At 36.3% G+C, this 20495-nt stretch overlaps 1 protein-coding gene across 7 annotated transcripts in view; it reads right to left on the bottom strand.

Annotated features, from left to right (window-relative positions):
* LOC100015874 (cation channel sperm-associated auxiliary subunit beta) overlaps positions 1–20495 on the bottom strand; it is a 184448-nt gene that overhangs the window by 74048 nt on the left and 89905 nt on the right. The window lies entirely within an intron of this gene.

The following is a 20495-nucleotide window of genomic DNA, read 5'->3' as shown; positions in this document are numbered from 1 at the left end:
CTATAATGCAGGTGACTGGGGTCCTCCCACTGAAAGCTTGAGCTTGCTCTGCTTTGTCTCACTGTATCACAGAAGAGTAAAGTGCCCAGATAATCCTTCCTGACCTAAGGCCAGGGCTCTAAGGACTCTCCTTTGTCATCCTGACACCAGACCCAGTAGCCCTACTAGTAAGATAATCATGCTTCTCTAGTCAAAAGAAACCCCAGTACAGTTGACTTGTAAGCAAATGATTTCTGGGCCCAAACTGTAAATTCTAAGTGCTGGACTGTATGATTTCTAAAGATTCTTGTAGGTCTTAAGTCCACTGTTCCTTAGGAGTTAGTGATATCTAGATGATTCCTAAATTCATGAGCTCAAGACCACTCTCCTGTAACCTCAGTGAATTTAATAGATAAGCCCTACTCAGAAGGTATATTCTAAAAGGGAAGACAAGTACACAACACCTATAAGGATATATAGAATAAACATAAAGAGAACAAATGCAAATAGATATACAATAGTTCAATACAAAGTAGTTTTGGAGAAAGACCAGTAACAATCGGAGAAGATCAGGACATTACAGGATGTAGAAAGTGGTGCTTAGGCTGTTCCTCTAAGGAAGAAAATTATCCAAGGAAGTGTAAGTTAATGGGGATACATTCCAAACACAGGCAAGAATGGAGGCAATGCAAAGGCATAGATATGAGAGATGAATTGCTATGTGTGAGGAATAGAGATGAAATCAGTTTGCTGTATCACAGAGTGTAGGAACAGCAATATATTAGTTTGACAACTGACAGAGGAAAAAAGTATGCATGACACGTTTATTAAAAATCTGCATTATTAACACTTTCCCCATCATTTCATGAATCTAGATAACTTTAAAAAAGCTTTAAATCAAGCTACAAATTGCAGAATTGACCAATTTCTGAGATACAAATGCTCACTGAAAATTTAACTGGCCAGATAAAATGAATCAGTTCAAACTAATTCCAGAACAACTCTTGGCAGGAGGGAGTCCACAGGATAGATAGCTAGCTTTACGAAAGGCTGTAAAAGGGCATTAAAAATAAACAAAGGATGACATTTAATCCTAGAGGCAACAGAGAGTCATTGGAATTAAATAGGGAAGTGACATTCTTTGATTTGCTTAAGAAAAATCAGTTTGCCAGCTCTCTAGAGAATGGGTAGGAGTAAGGAAAGATTTTAAACAAGGAGGTCAATGATGTACCTTTTCAATAATCTTTTTTATATCTTTATTATATTTTAATAATAAATTTCAACATAAGCTTTCCCAAGTTATATGATTCATGTTGTCACCCTCCTTTTTTTTCCTCTTGGAGGTGACAAGAAATTCAATCTAGGTTATACATGAACTATCATGCAAAACATATTTCCATATTATTTATTTTTATAAGTAAATAATCTTATCATAAAACCAAACCCCCAAATCATATACCCAGATAAACAAGCACTAAATCATATATATTTATCTACATTTATGCAGTTCTTTCTCTAGAGCTGGATAGCATCCTTTTAATAAGTCCTTCAGAATTGTTCCTGATTATTGTATTGTTGTAGTAGCAAAGTCTATCATATTTTGTCATTCCATAATACTACTGTTGCTGTGTACAATGTTTTCCCAGTTCTGCTTATTTCACTCTAAGTCAGTTCATACAAGTCTTTCCAGCTCTTTCTGAAATCCTGTTCATCATTCCTTATATCATAATAGTATTTCATCACCATCATATACCACATTTTGTTCAGCCATTCCACAATCAAGGGGCATCCCTTTAGTTTTCAATTCTTTGTGACCACAAAGAGAACAGTTATCAATGTTATAAACAGGTCCTTTCCCACTTAAAAAAATCTCCTTTGGACACAAACCGAGGAGTGGTATTGTTGGATCAAAAGATGTGCATTCTTTTATAGCCCTTTGGGAATACTTCCAAATTGCCCTCCAGAATGGTTGGATAAGTTCACAATTCCACCAACAATGCATTAGTGTCCCAATTTTGTCACATCCCCTACAATATTTATCATTTTATTTGTCTATCAGTCTGATAGGAGTGAGGTGGTACATGAGAGTTGTTTAAATTTTCATTTCTTTAAACATGAGGGCTTTAGAACATTTTTCCAAATGATTATTGATAGCTTTGATTTCTTTATCTGATAACTGTCTATTCATATCCTTTGACCATTTATCAAGCGAGGGATGACTTGGATTCTTATAAATTTGCATTAGTTGAGAAATGAAACCTTTATAAGTAAAAATTTCTTTAAAATTTTTTCCCAGTCTTCTTGGTAACATTATTTCTGTTTGTACAAAACCTTTTTATTTTAATATAATCAAAATTATTCATTTTATATCTTATAATATTCTCTATCTCATTTTTGGTTATAAATTCTTCCCTTCTCCAAAGATCTGACAGGTAAACTATTCTACATTCCCTTAATTTACTTAAAATGTCACTCTTTATGTTTAGATCATATACCCACTTTCGACCTTATCTTGGTATAGGGTGTGAGATTATGATGTAAACCCAATTTTTGCCATACCATTTTCCAATTTTCCCAGCAGGTTTTGTCAAATAGTAAGTTCTTATCTTTAGGTTTATCAGACACTAGGTTGCTGAGGTAATTTGCCCCTAGTGTATTCCATTGATTCACATTTTTTTTTTAAATATTATTTTATTTGGTCGTTTTCATACATTGTTCACTGGAAACAAAGATTGTTTTCTTTTCCTCCCCTCCCCTCCCCCCCCCCCCCCGCCTTTCCCTCTCCCATAGCCGACGCATGATTCCACTGGTTGTCACATGTGTTCTTGACTCGAACCCATTTCCCTGTTGTTGGAGTTTGCATTATAGTGTTCATTTAGAGTCTCTCCTCAGTCTTATCTCCTCCAACCCTGTAGTCAAGCAGTTGCTTTTCAGCGGTGTTTTTACTCCCACAGTTTATCCTCTGCTTGTGGGTAGTATTTTTTTTTTAGATCCCTGCAGATTGTTCAGGGATTGCATTGATACTAATGGAGAAGTCCATCACCTTCGATTGTACCACAATGTATCAGTCTCTGTGTACAGTGTTTTCCTGGTTCTGCTCCTCTCGCTCTGCATTACTTCCTGGAGGTTGTTCCAGTCTCCATGGAACTTCTCCACTTTATTATTCCTTTTAGCACAATAGTATTCCATCACCAACATATACCACAATTTGTTCAGCCATTCCCCAATTGAAGGGCATCCCCTCATTTTCCAATTTTTGGCCACCACAAAGAGCGCAGCTATGAATATTTTTGTACAAGTCTTTTTGTCCATTATCTCTTTGGGGTACAAGCCCAGCAGTGCTATGGCTGGATCAAAGGGCAGACAGTCTTTTATCGCCCTTTGGACATAGTTCCAAATTGCCCTCCAGAATGGTTGGATCAATTCACAACTCCACCAGCAATGAATCAATGTCCCCACTTTGCCACATCCCCTCCAGCATTCATTACTTTGCATAGCTGTCATGTTAGCCAATCTGCTAGGTGTGAGATGATACCTCAGAGTTGTTTTGATTTGCATCTCTCTGATTATAAGAGATGTAGAGCACTTTTTCATGTGCTTATTAATAGTTTTGATTTCTTTGGCTGAGAATTGCCTGTTCATGTCCCTTGCCCATTTGTCAATTGGAGAATGGCTTGATTTTTTGTACAATTGATTTAGTTCTTTATAAATTTTAGTAATTAAACCCTTGTCAGAGGTTTTTATGAAGATTGTTTCCCAATTTGTTGCTACCCTTCTGATTTTGGTTACATTGGTTTTGTTTGTACAAAAACTTTTTAATTTGATGTAATCCAGATTATTTATTTTGCATTTTGTAACTCTTTCTAATTCTTGCTTGGTTTTGAAGTATTTCCCTTCCCAAAGGTCTGACATGTATACTATTCTGTGTTCGCCTAATTTTCTTATAGTTTCCTTCTTTATGTTCAAGTCATTCATTCATTTTGAATTTATCTTGGTGTAGGGTGTGAGGTGTTGATCTAAGCCTAATCTTTCCCACACTGTCCTCCAATTTTCCCAACAGTTTTTATGAAATAGTGGATTTTTGTCCCAAAAGCTGGGATCTTTGGGTTTGTCATATACTGTCTTGCTGAGGTTGCTTGCCCCCAGTCTATTCCACTGATCCTCCTTTCTGTCTCTTAGCCAGTACCAAATTGTTTTGATGACCGCTGCTTTATAATATATAGTCTGAGATCTGGGACTGCAAGACCCCCTTCCTTTGTGTTTTTTTTTCATTAATTCCCTGGATATCCTTGATCTTTTGTTCTTCCAAATGAACTTTGTTATGTTTTTTTCTAAATCAGTAAAAAAATTTTTTGGAAGTTCCATGGGTATGGCACTAAATAGATAGATGAGTTTGGGTAGGATGGTCATTTTTATTATATTGGCTCGTCCTACCCATGAGCAGTTAATGTTCTTCCAATTGTTCAAGTCTAGTTTTAGTTGTGTGGAAAGTGTTTTGTAGTTGTGTTCATATAGATCCTGTGTTTGTCTCGGGAGATAGATTCCTAAGTATTTTATTTTGTCTTGGGTAATTTTGAATGGGATATCTCTTTCTAGTTCTTGCTGCTGAGCTGTGTTGGAATTATATAGAAATGCTGATGACTTATGTGGGTTTATATTGTATCCTGCAACTTTGCTAAAGTTGTTGATTATTTCAATTAGCTTTTTGGTTGAGTCTCTAGGATTCTTTAAGTAGACCATCATGTCATCTGCAAAGAGTGATAATTTGGTCTCCTCCTTGCCTATTTTGATGCCTTCAATTTCTTTTTCTTCTCTAATTGCTACTGCTAGTGTTTCTAATACAATGTCAAATAATAGAGGTGATAATGGGCATCCTTGTTTCACTCCTGATCTTAATGGGAATGGGTTTAGTTTATCCCCATTGCAGATGATATTAGCTGATGGTTTTAGATATATACTGTTTATTATTTTTAGGAATGACCCTTCTATTCCTATGCTTTCTAGTGTTTTTAGTAGGAATGGGTGTTGTATTTTATCAAAGGCTTTTTCTGCATCTATTGAGATAATCATGTGATTCTTGTTGGTTTGCTTGTTGATGTGGTCAATTATGTGGATAGTTTTCCTAATGTTGAACCAGCCCTGCATCCCTGGTATGAATCCTACTTGATCATGGTGGATGACCCTTCTAATCGCTTGCTGGAGTCTTTTTGCTAGTATCCTATTTAAGATTTTTGCATCTATATTCATTAGGGAGATTGGCCTATAGTTTTCTTTCTCTGTTTTTGGCCTGCCTGGCTTTGGAATTAGTACCATGCTTGTGTCATAAAAGGAGTTTGGTAGGACTCCCTCTTTACTTATTATGTCAAATAGTTTGTGTAATATTGGGGTTAACTGTTCTCTGAATGTTTGATAGAATTCACTGGTGAATCCATCAGGCCCTGGGGATTTTTTCTTAGGCAGTTCTTTGATGGCTTGATGGATTTCAATTTCTGATATGGGATTATTTAAGAAAACTATTTCTTCTTCTGTTAGTCTAGGCAATTTATATTTTTGTAAATATTCATCCATATCACCTAGGTTGGTATATTTATTGCCATATAGTTGGGCAAAGTAGTTTTTAATGATTGCCTTAATTTCCTCTTCATTTGAGGTGAGATCCCCCTTTTCATCCTTGATGCTATTAATTTGCCTTTCTTCTTTCCTTTTTTTAATTAAATTAACCAGTACTTTGTCTATTTTGTCTGTTTTTTCAAAGTACCAGCTTCTAGTCTTGTTTATTAGCTCAATAGTTCTGTCACTTTCTATTTTATTAATTTCTCCCTTAATTTTTAGGATCTCTAGTATGGTTTTCTTCTGGGGGTTTTTAATTTGTTCATTCTCAAGTTTTTTTATTTGCATTTCCAATTCCTTGGTCTCTGTCCTCCCTAATTTGTTAATATATGCACTCAGGGATATGAATTTTCCTCTAAGTACTGCCTTGGCTGCATCCCATAAGGTTTGAAAGGATGTTTCGCCGTTGTCATTTTCTTCAACGAAATTGTTAATTGTTTCTATGATTTCTTCTCTAACTATCCGATTTTGGAGTATCATGTTAGTTAATTTCCAATTAATTTTTGATTTGGGTCTCCATGTACCCTTGCCGATCAATATTTTAATTGCCTTGTGATCTGAAAAGGCTGCAGTTAATATTTCTGCTTTTCTGCATTTAAGTGCCATGTTTCTATGACCTAGTGTATGATCTATTTTTGTGAATGTGCCATGTGGTGCTGAAAAAAAGGTGTATTCTTTTTTGTCCCTATTTATTTTTCTCCATATGTCTATTAATTCTAATTTTTCTAAGATTTCATTCACCTCTTTTACCTCATTCTTATTTATTTTTTTATTTGATTTATCTAAATTTGATAGTGGTTGGTTCAAGTCTCCCACTAATATGGTTTTACTGTCTAATTCCTCCTTCAATTCTCCTAGTTTCTCTATTAAAAATTTGGATGCTATACCATTTGGTGCATACATGTTGATTAGTGATATTTCCTCATTGTCTATACTTCCTTTTAGCAGAATATATTTACCTTCCCTATCCCTTTTGATCAGGTCTATTTGTACTTTGGCTTTGTCAGATATCATGATTGCAACTCCTGCCTTCTTTCTATCGGTTGAGGCCCAAAAGGTCTTACTCCAACCTTTAATTCTAACCTTGTGAGTGTCAACCCGTCACATATGTGTTTCTTGAAGACAACATATGGTAGGGTTTTGTGTTCTAATCCAATCTGCTATTTGTCTGCGTTTTATGGGTGAGTTCATCCCATTCACGTTCAAAGTTATGATTGTTATTTGTGGATTCGCTGGCATTTTGATATCTTCCCCTAGTTCTGACCTTTCTTCTTTAGCTTTCTCCTTTTGAACCAGTGATTTATTTTAAGTCAGTCCCCCTAGTCCCCTCCCTTGAGATGCTTCCCTTTCTAGCCCCTCCCTTTTTATGCTCCCTTCCCCTCCCCCCTCTCCTTCCCTCCCTTTTTGTACTCCCTCCCCCCCCCTCCTTAATTTTCCTTTCTTTCTTGCCCTAATGGATAAGATAGAATTTAGGATCCCACTGGATCTAGATGTTCTTCCCTCTCAGATTTGATTTCACTGGGAGTAAGGTTTAAGTAATTCCACTTCACGCTCTCTTCCTCTCCTTCTCATATGAGAGTTCTTCCCCTCCCCTTCCCATGTGTATCTTTATATGGGAAAGTTTATTCTATTGATTCCCCCCCTATTTCTTGAAGTTAATCTTAGTATTATCACGGTTCCCCCCTCCCTTTTCCTTATTTTGCCCCAACTTTCCCCAAATCTTCTTAATTCCCCAATCTTTCCCTATGCATGTTTCTTCTAACTACTCTTATGATGATACAATTTATAAGAGTTCCACAAAACATTTTCCCCACATATTAATATATATAATTAGATGTAAATGTAGTCCTTATAGAAGGGAGTTTGACTTAAAGAGAAAGATAAGATTTATCTCCTTTTCCCTTTCTTTCATATTTACCTTTTCATGTTTCTCTTGCTTTCTGTGCTTGGATATCGAACTTTCCACAGAGCTCTGGTCTTTTCTTAGCAAATGCTTGGAAATCTTCTATTTTGTGGAATGCCCATACTTTCCCCTGGAAGTATATAGTCAGTTTTGCTGGGTAGTTGATTCTTGGTTGGAGACCCAGCTCTCTTGCCTTTCTAAATATCGTGTTCCATGCTTTGCGGTCTCTTAGTGTATTAGCCGATAAGTCGTGTGTGATCCTTATGGGAGCCCCCTTATATCTGAAGCTCTTCTTCTTGGCTTCTTGTAGGATTTTCTCCTTTACTTGGAAGCTCTTGAATTTGGCAATTACATTCCTAGGCGTTGTCTTTTGGGGATTTAGTATAGAAGGTGTTCTATGAATCCTTTCTATTTCTATTTTGCCCCCTTGCTCCAGAACGTGGGGGCAATTTTCTTTTATAATCTCCTCTAGAATAAAATCCAATTTGTTGTTTACCTCTGGTTTTTCTGGGAGACCGATGATACGGAGATTTTCTCATCTTCCTCTGTTCTCCAGGTCTGTGACCTTCTCAGTGAGATATTTTCTGTTTTCTTCCAATTCATTAATTATTTGGGTTTGCTTTATTGATTCTTGCTGTTTTATCATCTCACTTTCTTCGAGGTCCTTAATTCTGGTCATTAGGGACTGGATTTGCTTTTCAGCCTTGTCTGCCCTTCTATTGGATGCTTCGAGTTCTTTTTCCAATTGAGCAGTCTTATCTGTCAGACAGCTGATCTCTTTCTCCCATTTTTCTTTCCAGAAGGTTTCCATCTTTTGGATAAGTTCCAGTTTGAGATCTTCCAGAGCTTGTTGATAGTTTCCATTTTGGGAGGCGTGTTCTGAATTTTTTTGGATTTCCTCCTCATTCTCCTCTTTTCCTTGGGTACTTCCACCATAAAAGTTTTCAATAGTCACTTTTTTCCCTTTCTTCCTGGAGGCTTGATTTTGGGCCATGTGAGCCATCCCTTTGGTGGTTTTATTTCCCTTTCCTTTTTGGTCTGGGGTCTGGGTTATAAGAGCGGTTTTTCTGTGAATTTAGGTTGCTTCAGACTAGTTCTTCCCAGCCTCCGAGCCCAGGTATTCAGCTCCGCCCAGATAATCAGCGCGCGTTGTTCAGCGCAGCCCGCACCGAGTCCAGGTCCGCTGGATTCTCCAGTAAAAGCGCCCTGAGACGTTTTTTTCCTGGCAGTCCCCAGATCCCAAGGACCCTGGAGTGCCCCCCCAGACAGAGACGCTCCCCACTCACTCGCTGTCCTGGTGAGCGCTCAGGTAGCTCACTCTGGTTTAGTGGGGGAGGTGGGGTGGGGGAAGGGCGGCTCAGTTCACTTTTCTGTGCAAGCTTTTCCTTCTTGTTTTAGTGTGGAAATGTTCAAGCCCCACGTACCTTTGCCTCTGTGGGGTACTGGGGAGTCCTTCTGTTCCTCCAAAGGTGATTTTATGCTCCTTTGATGTAGTCTATTTCGTTCGGTGCTGGGGAGAGGAAGCGTGCCGCGTCTAGATTGCAGCCATGATTACCCGGAAGTTCTGATTCACATTTTTTTGTTTTGAAGTAAGATATGGTACCACTAGGCAACCAACTTTCACACTTTTTTTTCAGTAGTTGCTTTGATATTTTTGACATTTTTCTCTTCCAGATGATGAATTTTGTTTTAATTTCTTCTAGTCCTATAAAATAGATTATTTTGGCAGTTTGATAAGTATGGAACTGAAAAATTAATTTAGGTAGGATTGTCATTTTATTATATTAGCTTAGCCTACCCATGAGCAATTGGTATTTTTCCAATTGTTTGGATCTAATTTTATTTGTGTGGAAAGTCTTTTGTTATTCTGTTCATATAATTCTTGTATTTGTCTTGGCAAATGGATTCCCAAATATTTTATGTTGTCTAGAGTGATTTTAACTGGAGTTTCTCTTTCTAACTCTTGTTGTTGGACTTTATGGGAAATATGTAGGAGTGCTGATGACTTATGTGGGTTATTTTGTATCTTGAAATATTGCTAAAGTTATTATTTCAACTAGTTTTTATTTGAATTTTTAGGATTTTCTAAGTATAGTTTAGTTTCTTAATTGCCTACTTTAATTCCTTCAATTTCTATTTCTTCTCTTATTGCTAATACTAGCATTTCTAGTACAATATTAAAGAATTGTGGTGATAATTGGCATCCTTGCTTCACTCTTGATATTATTGGGAAGGCTTCTAACTTATCCCCATTGCAGAAGTTACTTACTGATTATTTTAAATAAATACTACTTATTATTTTAAGGAAAAGGCCCTTAACTGCTATGCTTTCTAGTTTTTTCAATAGGAATGGATATTATGTTTTTTCAATGGCTTTTTCTGCATCTATTAAGATAATCATGTGATTTCTGTTACTTTGATTATTGATATGGTCAATTATGCTGATAGTTTTCCAAATATTAAATGAGCCTTGGATTCCTGGTATAAATTCCACCTAGTGATATCCTTGTGATATATTGCTGTAGTCTCTTCACTTGTATTATATTTAAGATTTTTGCATTAATGTTTATTAAGGAAATTGGTTTGTAATTTTGTTTCTGTTTTTTTTTTCTTCCTGGTTTAAGTATCAGCATCATATTTGTGTTATAAAAAGAAATTTGGTAGGACTCCTTAACTTATTTTGTCAAATATGTTGTATAGTATTGGAATTAGCTGTTCTTCTAATGTTTGATATAATTCACTTGTGAATCCATATGGCCTTGGAGATTTTTTATTCTTGAAAAATTCATTGCTGGCTTGTTCAATTTCTTTGTCTGAGATGGGGTTATATAAGTATTCTATTTCCTCTCTGTTAATCTAGGCAATTTATGTTTTTGAAGATATTCATCTATTTGACCTTGATTATCAGATTTATAGCCATTTATTTGGGTGAAATAGCTCCTAATAATTACTTTAATTTCCTCTTCATTAGAGGTAAAATCACCCTTTTCATTTTTGATACTGCTAATTTCTCTTCTTTCTTATTTTTGATCCAATTAACCAATATTGCATCTATTTTATTTGTATTTTTAATAGACTCAGATCCTACTCTTATTTATTAGATCAATCATTTTTTTTACTTTCAATTTTATCAATTTCTCCTTTGAGTTTTAGAATTTCCAATTTAATCTTTAACTGGGTATTTTTAATTTGTTCTATTTCAAGTTTTTTTAGGTGAAACTCTAATTCACCGATCTGCTTTTTCACCACTTAATTGTTATAAACACTCAGGAATATGTTTTCCTGACTACTACTTTGGCTGTATCCCACAAATTTTGATATATTGTCTCCTCATTGTCATTTTCTTCAATGAAATCAGTGACTGTTCCTATTATTGGTCCTTGTGACCCACCAGTTTTGAAGAAATAGATTTAGTTTCCAATTAATTTTTAATTTGTATCTCCCTGGACTCTTATTGATTATAATTTTTATTGCATTATGATCTTAAAATTTTACATTTATTATTTCTGCTTTTCTGCATCTGGCTGTGAAGTTTTTATGCCCTAATACATGGTCAATCTTTGTAAATATATCATGTTCTTCTGAAAAGAAGGTATATTCCTTTTTTATCCCTATTCAATTTTCTCCAGATATCTCTTAAATCTAACTTTTCTAAAATTTCATTCACTTCCCTTCTATCTTTCTTTTTTTAGTTAAGATTTATCTAGCTCTGATTGGGGAAGGTTGAGGTCCCCCACTAATATAGTTTTACTATCTATTTCCTCCTTAAGCTCCTTTATTTTCTTCTTTAAAAATCTGGATGCTATACTATTTGGTGCACATATGTAAGTACTGATATTTCTTCATTGTCTTTACTGACTTTTATCAAGATGTAATAACCTTCCTTATATCTTTTAATCAAATTACTTTTGGTTTTAGTTTTGTCTGAGATCATGATTACTACTACTTCTCTTTTTTTGTCTCAGCTTAAGTCCAGTAAATTCTGCTCCAGCCTCTTATCTTTACTCTGTGTTTCTACCTACCTCATATATGTATCGTATAAATGACAAATTATAGAATACTGTTTTTTAATCCACTCTGCTATCTGCTTCCATTTTATGGGTGAGTTTATTACATTTATATTCACAGTTATGATTACTACCTGTGTATTCCCCTCCATCTTGATTTCTTCTTTTAATCCTGCCTTTTCTCTTTTCACTCTTTCCCTCCAAACCAGGGTTTTGCTTTTAATCATCCCCCCCTTTCCCTTCCCTTAAATTACTCTCCTTCAAAACACCTCCCTTCTTATTCCCCTTCTATTTCTCTATAAGGTAAGATAGGATTGTATACCCCAATGAATCTGGCTGTTTTTCCCTCTCTGAGCCTCCAATGAAATTAAGGTTTAAATATTACTTATCTGTTAAGATTTAAAATAGTTTTGAGTGTTAAATAGTTGTAGATAAGAGAGTGGGAGCCATAAACTGTGATAATTAAAATATTTTGGAGCAAGGGAAATATATATATCAATTATGACAGCTGAAATATGTTTTCTACTGTGTCTTGGGTTTATATAAATATAAGATGGTCACCAGGGAATATATTCCCAATTTATGAATATGCCCAAGCCAACTGGATTTTATAGAGAAATTTAATTTATAATACACTGATTAATCAATAGAAAAAGAGAAAAAGTAAGAAAGGAATAAGAATGAATAAATCAGTCAGTTGGTTTTATCACTCACCCAAGATCTCTCTAGGTAAGGCTTCTCATGCCAACCTCAGGCTCCACCTTCAAGAGAGCCTCCTTTCAAGAAATGTTTCCAGAGAATTCTCCTCCTTCAGAGCCAGCCTTCTCTCCTGGTCCTCCCACAGAACAGCCTCCTCAGTCCTCCTTCAGAGCCACCTTGCTCAGAGCAAAACCTCTTCCTCTCAGAGCAAAAAAAACCAAAAACTCTCCCCTCCCTGTCCTCAGCTCCCGTTATCTTTAAGGAAACCATCTAAGTTCCCTCCCCTCAGTTCTCACATCTACCAATCACTGTCCATGTCTCCCCTGTGCCAATGGTGGCTCTAGTTTAACCCAGGACCACCCAGAGGTCTGTGGCTTTGCACATGTCTGTTGAAGGTCATATTCTCAAATAATTAAATCTTGATCTATGCTGCAGCCCTTCCTAAATCCTGTTAGACTGAGTAGGGTGGAGATTGTAAGTTCCAAGACCTGGTTCTGTCATTCCAAGTATCTCTATTGTATCAATTCTAAAATCAATCATGACTCAAAGAACTTCCTGTTCTATGCTTAAGCATAGGTCAAAGCCCTTTCCATTGTTTAGCAAAAGGTTTCTGTCCTAAAGTAGTCTTAAGTAGGGAGGAGAAGGACCCTCCCATGCCAAGGGTTTTCACATTCCAATAGAGTTCTTACTATCAGTAGGAAATTTTTTCCAAGTATGAAATTTCCCAATGGTGAAATTTCCAACATTCATAAGTCTAAGAAATTTTAATGTTTACAATCACCACCCTTATCCTTTCCTCCACTGTAATAGTTCCCACACACACCTCTTTATGCTATTCTATTTACCCCATTTTACTTCTCTCTTCCCATTTCTTAGTACAAGCCTCTTTTTCAGCCATACTTTTTAAAACATATCCTAAGAAGCTTACTACTACACCCTCTGTCTATGTATACTTCTAACTACTATGATAATTATTACAATTTTCAAGAGTTAAAAATATCTTTCTGTATGAAAATATAAACTTTTTGACCTTCTTGAAGCCATTAATTTTTTTCTTTCTTATTTATCTTTTTATACTTCACTTTTATTTTGTATTTGGACATCAAATTTTCTGTTTCAGTTTGGTCTTTTCTTCAGCAATACTTAGAATCTTCTATTTTATTAAATGACCATACTTTCCCTGAAAAAATATAGTCAATTTTGATGGGTAGATGATCCTTGGTTGTAATACAATCTCTCTTGCCTTCCAAAATATCATTTTCCAAATCTTCTGGTACTTCAATTTTGAAGCTGCCAGATCCTCTGTAATTGGGACTGGGGTTCCATGATATTTTATTTTTTTCTTTCTGGCTACTTGCTGTATTTTCTCCTTGGCCTAGGAGCTCTTGAACTTGGCTATGGCATTCCTGGGAATTGTAATTTAGTGTTTTGCTTTTTTTGTGAGAGGTGATTTGTGGATTCTTTCAATGTCTATTTTACTCCCTTGTTCAAGAATATCAAAGCACTTTTCTTGGATAATTTCTTGCAATATGATCTCTAGGCATTTTCCTTTTGGTCAAGACTTTCATGTAGTCCAATATTTCTTAAATTGTCTCTCCTAGATCTATTTTCCAGGTCATTTGTTTTTTCATTGAGATATTTCATATTTCTTCTATTATTTCATTATTTTGATTTTGTTTTATTGTTTCTTGATATGTCATGAAGTCATTAGCTTCTATTTTTTTCACTTCTAATTTTTAAAGATTGAATTTATTCCATGATTTTTTATTCTCCTTTTCCATTTGGCTCATTCTGTTGTTTTTTTTTTTCATGGAAATCTTTTCTTCATTGGATTTTTTTTGGCCTCTTTTCTAGTTGACCAATTTTGCTTTTTAAGCTATTATTATCTTTTTGCATTACTTTCACTTCTTCTTCCATTCTTCTTCAACTTCTCTCATTTAATTTTTTAATTCCTTTTTGAATTCTTCTAGAGCTTGAGAGCAATTGCCATGGGGTTTTTTGAAGTTTTGCATGGGGTTGATTGGATCTCATCATTCTCTATTGGTTCTGTGCTTTACTCTTTGTTCCCATAGAAATAGTAGAAGGTTAAATGTTTCTTCTGCTGTTTACTTAATTTCTAGTCTTTTTTGTGTGTCGATTGAGAATTTTGAAAGCTTCTTGCTGATTCTTTCTCCTATGCTGCCTTATAGGGATTGACATTGCAAGCTACACTTCCCTGGGGCTAGGTCTTCACCACAACAGTGTAGACTTAAAAGGGTCTAGCAATATGGACTTATAGGCCTCACTGTGGAATTGTTCCAGGGCCTAAAACTTCAAGGGCTACTTCTGATGTGCTCTTTTGATGGTGTAGCCCACTTCCCAGGATCACTAAGTTAGACTATGCCCAGGTTTGGAAGCTGGTGCATTATGTGAGGAGGTGGTTGACCATCACTCCTTTGTGTGCAGTTTTGCTTCCGGTTCCCCCTTGACCCATGAAAATCAATTCTCTCTGTTTACCTTTCATGCTTTTTTCAGCAAGAGAGTCCCTTACTTCATCTTATGTTGGTTTTGGACACCTGTCATTTTGAGGTGCTTTTTTAAATATTGATTTGGAAGGATTGTTAGAATGGTTTCCATTTTTACTGCTACCAAGCCACCATCTTGGATCTGTCTCCCTCCACTCCTTTTTCAATCATCTTCACAAAAGGTGCTGAAGCCCTGAAGTAAGGTTGAAGTAATCCCTGTAGTGATGGTTATATAAATTGGAGAGAGATGTTTGAATAGGAGATTTTTTGTGAACATAGAAATAGAAAAATTAGACCATTGATTAGATTATGTATGGAGGAGGTTAATAACTTTGGGGCTATTGACATGGAAGATTAATAATGGTGATACCTTCAACAGAAAAAAAGTGAATTTTGGGGAAATGGAGAGTTTGTAGTGAAAGATAATAAATTCATTTGTGGATAGGTTGTGTTTGAGAAGCCTCCAGGATATATACTCTGAAATTTCTTTTTTTTTTTTGAGATACATTCATAAGCTTTATTGCAGTGTTTTCCACACCCATCCCAGGTATTGATTTTTTTAAAGATGCAATGAGAATATCCACTAATTCCAGTGGCTGAAACACTGAAGATATTTGTATACAAACATCAAAGGTGTTTCCCAAGTAAAATCTGAACTTGATAGTCCAAGAAGGGAAGCAAGCATCATAAAATAAAGTGCGGCAACCTTGATAGGACAAAAATGCAAACCTTAGATCTTCTCCCCCTCCCTCCCCAGTGTGTGTGAGACAACAGTAGTGCTGTGGTAGAAAGTTCAAGATTCAAAAACAGCATTTTGCAGAAATAATATGATCTTTGCTACTACATTCCTGCCCCTGACTTTGGCTGTATCATCTTTTTTTTTTTAAACCCTTACCTTCTGTCTTGGAGTCAATACTGTGAATTGGCTCCACAGCAGAAGAGCGGTAAGGGCTAGGCAATGGGGGTCAAGTGACTTGCCCAGGGTCACACAGCTGGGAAGTGTCTGAGGCCAGATTTGAACCTAGGACCTCCCATCTCTAGGACTGGTTCTCAATCCACTGAGTTACCCAGCTGCCCCCTAGCTGTATCATCTTAATAAAAAGCACGTATACAGCATAGTAATTCCAAGAACTGGCAATTTTTCTGCCAAACCTCCCTCCATCCCTATCCCATTTCCTCTTGCCACTGGACAAAGAAAGCAATTTGTCCAAGGTCACATAAGAAATCAGTATTGTGGAATAGACCAAGGAAGCCTAGAGAAAGAGGGGGTCAGGGGCTGCAAGTTCTCCTTCATTGGCCAAGTCAATTCAACTTCCTCTATTCCCCAAGTCCTGTCCACTGGCTCTTGAGATATAATCCTGGACCTGCTTGGTGGCTGTCTCTAAACACTTCCAGTTTTTGCCTAGAATCAGGATCCTCGAGCGCTCACTGGCCTGGGGAAAGGAGGCTGCCCATCCAGGCCTCTGGGGACAGGCTGCTTGAAGAGCAAGGCCAGTGGATGACATAGCACTGTGACCTCAAAAGCTCTATGTGTCTGTTGCATGTAAGACCCTGTGTTAGGAATGGGGGGAGCTATAAAGAGAAGTAAGACATAGTGCCTCCTCTCATAGACTTTTTAATCTAGCAAGGGAGAATAAAAAATAAAACATGATCAAGTAACATGAGACAGCTACAGATACCCTCCAAAATAAAAAAAGGCAAAGATGGTTTCAGATGGGATTGTATGGAAACTTTTAAACCCCAGAGAATAGTCTGGAAATATCTGGGGTCAAGTGCTTTGGGGATGTGTTCCTCTTCTCCCCTATCCTCCAAGATAAAACCTTGAATCTAACTAGGTGGAAGGCTAGACTGACATGCATCTCTGCATGAAGAAGGATAAGCATGGGCTTGGAGGGTTTTTTGGACATACACTCCTATGGTGGGCACCCTGGGAAAAAGGAGATCTGACCTCAGCCTGGGACTGAAAGCCACCAAAGAAGCCACAAGGACAGCAACAAAGTCTCATCCTTTTGCCTGAATATCTGGCTGAAGTCTATTTTGTGGAGGTAGCAGAAACTTATTCCCTGGTCAGAACAGAGCCTTGGAAAAAAGGCTTTTACAGCAAGGCCTTCTTAGAGACTTGTTTATTCAGAAACAGAGGGAATGAAACCTGCTGAGAGAAGGGATTTATTCAGCTGAGAGTGGGCCCTTATCGAGGGCAACTCTGCCCTCCGTGAAATTTCTAATAGGAAGTAGTCATTTAATCTTTGCTTAAAGACCTCTGTGATTCTGTGACCACACTCACACTTTAAAGATAAATAGAAAAGTCAGTCTTCATGGACTCTTGAGCAGAGAGTGGGCCAAGCCAGGTTCACTGTGGAAGAGATGGAATAGCCTTAGTATAGCCACTTGTGAGCTATGGCATCTCAAGCTGTTGGCATTAAAGCAGTTAGATTGTTATGTAAAAGTCAACAGCTGCAAGATACTATTAACACTGATCTGATCTCAAATTCTGTACCTAGAGATTTCTGCTAAAATACATAATTGTATCAAGAAAGCTGCATGAATTTTTTTGTTAAGTTCTGAAGAAAAGGTTACCAAAAATAATATAGAATCCCCATTTTGTGGTGTGTGTTAATGCCTATTTCTTGGAATTCACTCTGACATGTGTCCCTCAGAAAACAAAGAATCCTTATGAGCTCCATTAATTCATGTTTAGTTGCTAGTAGCAGAAAATAATTGAAGCTCTATCCTGAGCCACCAGATAACTGAAAAAGCTTACAAGTGTGAATTGTGGTGCCAAACTATGCTAATTAAGCATCTGAGAGTGTGTTCATAACATTCAATTTGTTTCCGTTTCCAGAAATCTATAAAATAAGACAGTGGTACCCTCAAAAATGCATACTACTAGAATATATGTAAATATTAGAAACTTGGTATTTCAGGATAGGTCACCTAGCTAACTGGCTCTGGGTATTTAGGCTATATGCAGAGATGCGCTATTAAATATTTAACAATAAACTCCCCCCACTTCCTCCACAGAAGGAACAATTTTAAGGTGAATTTGCATTAGTATTATCCTTTATGTTTTTCTTAAGACTAGACAAATAACAAAACAATACATTAAGCACTGATTTGTAGTATTTGCTGATTCTTGAGGTTTAAATGCTCACATTGAAAATTTAATATTATATATAAAGAGCTCAAATGAATAAAAATTAGAAATCATATTTTGGGAAGAAAAAGACCTCTCAGAATTCTGATGCCGCTCTCAAAAACATACTCAAGATAATAGGAAAGAATTCATAAAATATTGTGAAGGATGGATTTATTACTAACCATGTGATAAAGTCATTGTTAGACTGACTTTTGGTATGTTTTTTGTCTAAGAGCTAAGATTAAGTTTCAATATCATCTGATTCCATTAAGCTGAACAAATCATTTCAATATCTGGAGGCACTCAAAACAATCATAGCGTTGATTCTTCAGAAGAAGCTACTATGAATTCAAGGTACAGTGAAATTAAATATTCAATATCTTGTGAGTTCCGACTAATGTATTTACCTTTAATAAGCAGGTATGGTACCAGAATTGATTCAAAGAAAAGACATCTAATGAAATAGCAAGAAAACATTTCCATCATTAAACTGGGGCAGGTTCTACCAAAGACACAAACCATTAAGTGGGAAAAGTAGAAATGAACACAGAAGTTGAGAGATATATAAATAGGTAAAATGTGTGATCAGGGCACACATTTAGAGTGACACATACACTCATTCACACACACACACACGCACACGCACACACACACAAACCTAAACACAAGTAATATGTGTCTAGGAGCTATGGAACACATGTAGCCAAGTCAAACAAATAAAGCACGAGGCTATTGGTGTCTTTTAGTAATATAATCACATTGCTTTCTGCTGGCCCTGATCCTCACGAATCATTGAGGGATGCTGCTTCATGGGACAATGTTCTCCTGGATGCTACTGTGGCAGATATATAGCCTCTGCTTCACACATATTCTCTTCATAGTAATTATCGTGATCATTTGAGCTCATAGTACCCAAAGCCCATGTTGTTAACACAATAAACACTCTCTGAAACCTATAATGGTAACTACAGGGAGTAGATTGTGTCAGTGGCTGTTCCCACAACTCCCCCATGGTTTCTACATCCTGCTATGAACTGTAGTAGTCATACTCTTCCTTTGTTCTCCTCCTCATTTCACTTTATATAGGACTTTAAGAGTTACAAAGTATTTTCTCCACAGCAGTCTCAAGAATCAGGCACTACAAATATTGTCATCCCCATCTTATAGATAAGAAAACTCAAAGTCAGAGTTCCCAAAGCCCTAGATCTCTTGTCACACTTAGGTTTTGAACTCACTTCTTCTCACTCAAAATTACAACTTTTTCCAGTCACTGAGGCTCAAAACTATTTTGGCTCACAAAGAAGTGTCTAACAAGACTTCCTTACTATGAGTGTTCCCTGGTAGCAGCAGCTTTTTTTAGTATGTGATAGAATCCAGGTGACAGGATCCAAATTCCTGTTCTTTTATTGTTACCCTCCAAAATCGTGCTGAATGATGCACAGACAGATGAAAATCATCTTCAGCTATTTGTACTATAGGTAAACAGTATCTGCTCCATTAGACCCTCTTAAAATGCATAAGCTATGTGCATTCAAGATCTGCACAGGTTAAATTGGAATCAACAAAGAGAATGCACTAGGATTTATTTAAAGGGGATTAAGAATAGGTTTTTTGAAGTTTCCAAATCCCAATTAAATTGTACAAAAGTTATACGTGTACTATCACACAGTATATATTTACATTTCATAATTTTATGAAAGAAGACATATATTGCACATATAAGAAAAAATTCATAAAGTAAATGAAGTGAAAATTTTCCTCTATAGTACTAAATCGCCCTTTTCATCATGATATACAGATCTAGTAGAGGCATTGCTGGGGTAAAGAATATGCATAGTTTTATGGTCTTTGGGGCATGATTCTAAATTTCTCTCCAGAATGGTTGTATCAGTTCATAACTCCACCAACAATGTATTAGCACCCCATATTTTTCCAAGATCCCCTGCCAAGCACCCCTATTATTATTTCCTTGTTTGACACATTAGCCAATCTGACAAATGTGAGGCAGTACCTCAGCATTGTTTTAGTTTACACCTCTGTAATCAAGAGTGATTTGGAGTATTTTTAATATGACTAAAATATTTTTAATTTCTTCATCAGAAAACTGAATCTGTGTTTTAATTTTTTTTTTCAGTTTGGAAGGAAGCCTCATAATTTACACTGCACACGTATGGCGTTGGGATCATAAGATAATAAATTTATAGTAAGAAGTAGAATTAAGGGTTATCTAGTCTAATCCCCTCATTTTACTGTTGAGATAAATGGAGCCCAGAGAATTTCAGTGATTTTCCAAAGTCATCCAGGTAGTATATAGCAAAACCCAAATTTGAATATAGATTTACTGACTCCAAATCAAATGCTCTTCTTCTGCATTACAATGTCTACTAATTAATTCAGTGACAAAGGGATTTGTAGTTAGAGGTTCTGAGTGAAAATCCTAATGCTGTTATCTGAAACCTCCTTGGACAATTCCTTTAACTTCTCTGGTTTCTGTTTTCCTCATTTGTAAAATAAAGTGAATGGAAGTATATAAAGAACTCTGGATCACTACGAATGCTAAGATATCTGAGAAGTATCATCACTACTGAGAATATTAAAAACAAAGCTAGATCTTGAATATTATACTGTACCTGGAACAATGTAGAAAACAGATAAAT

Source organism: Monodelphis domestica, chromosome 1 (assembly GCF_027887165.1).
Source record: "Monodelphis domestica isolate mMonDom1 chromosome 1, mMonDom1.pri, whole genome shotgun sequence".
Taxonomy (NCBI): domain Eukaryota; kingdom Metazoa; phylum Chordata; class Mammalia; order Didelphimorphia; family Didelphidae; genus Monodelphis; species Monodelphis domestica.
This window is presented reverse-complemented; position numbering and strand designations above follow the sequence as displayed.